At 32.1% G+C, this 5,535-nt stretch overlaps 1 pseudogene; it reads right to left on the bottom strand.

Moving 5' to 3' along the window:
* Positions 1-1,184: 1,184 nt before the first annotated feature.
* On the bottom strand, positions 1,185-3,587 carry LOC116146018 (annotated as a pseudogene).
* Positions 3,588-5,535: the final 1,948 nt, after the last annotated feature.

Raw genomic sequence — 5,535 nt, 5'->3', positions numbered from 1 at the left:
AACAACATCTAATAAAACTAATTCAAATATTAAGAATAATTTTAAAACATGCATCTAAATGAATATACTCTAAATTTCATCTTCATCATCTTAAAAAGAAGTCATAATGACTAACTAATGTCAGGGGTTTTTTTTATATTTATAATATCACAGGGAGATTTTTGTAATTAGCTTTAATCTTAGGGGATGACAAAAACCCAAAAATAAAATTAAAAGTAAAAATATTACAAGATAAAGTATTAGAAAAAAAAAAAAAATTAAAAAGATCCCACACCCCATGCTTTCCCCAGCCAATCCCACCCAGAAGCCGCAACCCCTTGGCAAGCCGCAACCAAATCCCCAACCCAAAGAGTGTAGGTGATTTGTATTGAATGATTACCTTTTTATGGTGATGTTTTGGGTTTGGAAGGTTGTTTTGTGATTCTTGTAAGGCATGGTAGTGGATTGGGTTGGTTGACAGTGGCAGCGAAAGACTTGTTGTGCTGTGGTGGCAACCTGTGGGTTGTGAAGGTAGTTGCAGCGACCTGTTGGTTTAAGATGGGGTTTTGGGCTTTTTTATTATTATTGTTATATTAATTATCACATTATAAAAATTTGGACAAATACTGAAATACACTTACCCTGTCTACATTAACATAACGACTATTAATTGATAAGGACCTAACCGTTACTTTATGATATTACTAGACCAAATGTTACTTAGTCTAAACCTCAAGACCTAAGTTCAAATAATATTTGACTAGTTTGTAATTAGAAAATAGCCCTAAGTTAGAACACAAAAAATTAGCATGAAATACTTAATTCATTCATTCATCTTAGGACTTTCTTGTTATTTCCATAACAAGAACATTATGGAGTTGAATTAAACTATAATTTAAAGTGTAAAGTGTATTCTTATTTATAATTTGTTCAAGTGGAGACCAGAATTGTTTATGACTATATAAAGGTTATTCATATATATATATAAGTTAAGATGTCTAGAAATCCTCGCTCTTTTGGAAATCCTTTCTTGAATTTTGAGTGAAATTCAATATTAGGATTTAGGATCTATGAATAAATAGATAAAATAAATCTTATACAGACAAATAGAAAAAGGTATATAACGTAAGACTTTTAAAATCTTATCAGAGGTAAACCCCATAATTCTTCCATTATTATAAAAATACAACAATATTAGTGCCAAATCAAAGAAAAACAACTAATTTCATGGAGAATCTCGGAAGAAGAACCGTTGAAGAATTTCTTGAAGGCACGATAGTCAAGGTGTGAACCAAGGAAGAACTTTTTATAATCGGGTGATTTACCTTCACTTCGTAATCTCCATGGGAAAGTGAGACCTCAAAGAAGCCATTATCATCTGTTGTAGCCTGAAGCTTTCTTCTGCCCCATTCATTCAATAGTTTGTCTACAACATTCCCCGTAGGTAAATTCTTAAAATTATTATCAGTTAAACACATACGGTAACAGCCTTGGGGTGCATGGGTGACCATGCACCCCATATCACTATTCCACCGACTTTAGGGTGACTATGCCCTTCCCTTAATACTTGCTCTAGGAACAATGCCTGCCCATATAAGTCATCCAAGAAATATAAGAACATGTCAGTATAATGTCTAATCACAATTTTATTTTAATTTCTATTTTTTTTTTTCTTTTTGTTTGTGTTTGGGTTTTGGGGACGATGATAAATTTTAGTTGCTTAATGCAATTATGAAGTGTTATGTAATTAAGTTTTTACCTGACTGGGGCCTTTTTCAACATCCACTTCTGTAAGCCAAATTGGAACTCCTGCAGCAGCAAGCTTATCAATAGAAGCTCTCATGTAAGGGATGTTTGGCACCCGAAAATGAGACTCCAGTCCAATAGCCACACGTGCACCTTTACTGAGAGAACTTTGGATCTCTCTTAGCTTTTGAAGGTAATTAGCAGGAGATGATACCTGATCTCCCTTCTCCTCTATTGTATTATAATCATTCATAAACATTAAAGTTGATGGATCATATTGATTAGCATACTTAAAAGCCATTTTGGATGCATCTGCTCCCGTCTTGTTTTCAAAGAAAGAAAAATGTAAGTTTTCATTAATAACGTCCCAAGCAATAAGTTGGCCTTTATATCTTGTAACTATGGATTTTGCCTTTTTCTCAACAGCTAAACGAAGTGCTAATGGTGATAGTGAATTGACCCAACCCGGTTGATATTTGGGATCATCCCAAAAGATGTTGTGACCACGAACTGCAATACGGTTTTGTTTCATGAATTGAAGCATGGCGTCAGCTGCTGAGTAGTCCTCCTTTCCTTGTGATGGTTCAGTGCTATACCACTTCATTTCATTTTCAAATGTTGTTAAACCGAATCTTGAAGTGAACCAGTTTTGATACTTCTTGTTATTGAGGATGTTCTTGTTTGTAGCACATCCAATTGCCATTCTTGATGAGACCTTTTGCTTAATGGAAAGTTTTGCATTAGTCAAGGGCTTGCCTTGTGAATCAACTGCCTGAAGAATTACTCTTCTCGTATGTTTCTGCCAAATGTTAAATTATTGAAGATGTAATTAGAGGGTCCGCAATCTCTCCAGCTTTATTGAAAAAATTTATCCCAGAAGATCTTTGAAAAGCGTAAAAATTTTATACCATATCGGTTGTATGAAAGTTCTGTTTATAATCTTATACATATAGTAATCACATCATAGTTTTTCAAGTTAAAAGGAAAAGGAAAGATACTAAGGCAATTTAATTACCTTCTCAATGCTTTGATCTTGATGGGAGTTCCACTCATCTTGGGTAAATGGTTGTAATGAGACACTATCAACCCATATTTCAATTGATGTGTGATTACTCTGCAGAAGTCATAAAAATTAAAGATTAATTGAACAAACTTAAAATGTTTTAAATTGTAACGGAAGTTTACATGATAAATATAAATTTTACTCATAATATTTTTTCTTTTTTTTTTTTTTTTTTTTTTTTTTGAAAAATTATAATATTTATGGTTAGTGTTTTTAACTTATAATATAGTTATTTTCCTAAAATCTGATAGAAATTAGAGAAGGGATTAAACGTCTAGTGCTTGAAAGAAATAGAAGAAAAGGAAAAGAGATGTGATTGAAATATTTGACCATTCCACAGACTTTTGATCCAAAAAAAAAAAAAAAAAAAACCTCAAAGTAAAGCTCAGCTAGAGTTGACTCATCCGCTGTGAAGCCACCCTTTAGCATGGACCAGCACTTGGACTCAGCCAACAGCACCAACAAATTTGTAGCCACTACTTGTTTTGATAATGCCTTACTGGAACTTCTCCTTCACTTATTGGAACCAGCTGCATTAATTACGTTTACACAAGAAGTTAAAATAAGTACAAAAATACGAACAATCAAAAAGCGATGGTTAGTTCTGCATAAAAATAGTTACAAATAATACTGAGAAAGTGTAGTGCATGTCCTTCTGCAGGTAAAGCTTTTGTGAGATACCATCATGTGTTGATTTCTGCTATGGCACCACCATAAATTTGTTCTCCTAATTGTCTATGTTCCATTTTTGCGTTTCCAAAATGGACCATCCTTCCAGTCCAAGATTCAAATCCGGGTTTGGTGATTATCCCTCCATCATATTGAGTTTATGGGGATTTTCTAGACACTGGGGTGGATGGGAAAGTAGAAAAATAAGCCGTTAATTCGACGGTCAACCCTTAAAAAATAGAGACAGTCAAGTTATTGAGTAAAATGTAGGAGATGAGTACGTTGCAGGTGTCAACCTTTAAAGAATAGGATTGACAGTTTTACAAAAAAAAAAAAAAAAAAAAAAGCTGGTAATTAAGTAATAAATCTTATTTTCGTATTTAAATTATTCAAATCAATTTTTATATTAAAATGTTACTTTAAATATATCTTAATTTCCCATCCAAAACTTTTATTAAAAGGTTATAATTAAAATAAAATAAAATAAATCCTTTTAAAAATTTTATTAATGTATATATTTAAGAAAATGAGTGTACAAAAATAATTTTTATGTGTAAATAGAAATAGTCTCACCCTTAAAAAAAATAATAATAATAATGAACAATCAAATTATCGGAAAGCGTACCTCAATGCTAGCTGTGTAATCATATAAAACACTAGCTTCAAATCCTGCTGCAACCAAAGCAAATGTGATTTTCTAATTTATTGCCCCTTCTCTTTTTGTTTTTTTCCTTTTGTCAATAATAAGATAATAATTGTCGATAGACAGCCTAAGGATGATGATGTTCAAAAGAATCCATGCTAAATGACACCGAGGGGCGTTTGGTTGAGGGTCATCTGGGATTATTAAGGTTAAGTTATCTTATATTACTTAACTACCATATTTGATTATTAAGTAATATAAGATATCGATAATCTTTAAATACTAATAGTGGTTATTATTGGTAATATTGGAGGTAATCTAATTACTTCTATTTTTTTAGGTATTCTAAGATTATTAGGGTTATCTTTTTTTTGTTACAATTATATCATTTATTAATAAAATTTTATGACAATAATGCTCTTATTTTTAAATTTATTTACATAAATATAGCTTTTACTATTTCACCCCAATTAATTGACTTTTTGGACAAAATTACCCTTGAATTCAAAACAAATTATAGCCCACCTAAGCCACCACCCCCACCCACTTGCCGCTAGAACGGCACACGAAAGGCCAAAAATGGTTTTTGTGTAGATCGTGCCAGATCTAGCCGTCAACGACCAAATCCATCAATCTGGTCGTCAACAGCCAGATTAGATCTGGTCATCGATCTAGCCGTCGACGGCCAGATCTGTCATGTCTGGCCATTTTCGGCCAGATCTCTGGCTAGAAATGGTCATATGGCACACAAAGGCCATTTCTTACCTTCCGTGCGTTGTTAAGTTGCCGGCTGCCTGTAGTGGTTGGGTTGGTGGGGGTGCTTTGTTGATTTTTCAAACTTTTATTATGAGGTTGTTTTTGCTAAGTTTTTAAATGCAGGGGGGTTATAATAATCCAAATAATAATCAATATTAAAAAATAATATAATAATAATATTTAATTAGAGGACAATTCAGTAATTTAAATAACATACTCACCAATTTATTCCTCCCAACAAATTAATATAACATACCCACTAATTAACCAAACACATTTTCCTAAAGATTCCTAGTAATATTCAAGGTAATCTAATTTTTTAGTAATATAACATTCTCAGTAATCCAATATTTCATGAACCAAAGACCCCCCCTCCCCCCTAGTAATCTAACATTCTCAGTAATCCAATATTTCATTAATAATAGGTAATATATTTAAGTTCTTATCTATATATAGAGAGAAAAATTAACTTAACAAATTACCTTATAAGTGCGTTATAACAAATGATTAATTGATTATTATCGACTTTGTTTGCTTTGATAACTGAAAATCAGTTGTAATTTGACAAAACCAGAAATTTGTTAACAAAAAAGGGCACAAAAAAAAAAAAAAAAAAAAAACCCATAAGTCGATTTCAATGAACAATTTACAACCAAATAAGACTTTTACGCCTAAATCT

This window comes from Pistacia vera, unplaced genomic scaffold (genome assembly GCF_008641045.1).
Source record: "Pistacia vera cultivar Batoury unplaced genomic scaffold, PisVer_v2 Contig470, whole genome shotgun sequence".
NCBI lineage: Eukaryota > Viridiplantae > Streptophyta > Magnoliopsida > Sapindales > Anacardiaceae > Pistacia > Pistacia vera.
Note: the sequence above shows the minus strand (reverse complement) of the source record. Positions and strands in the feature narration are given on the sequence as shown.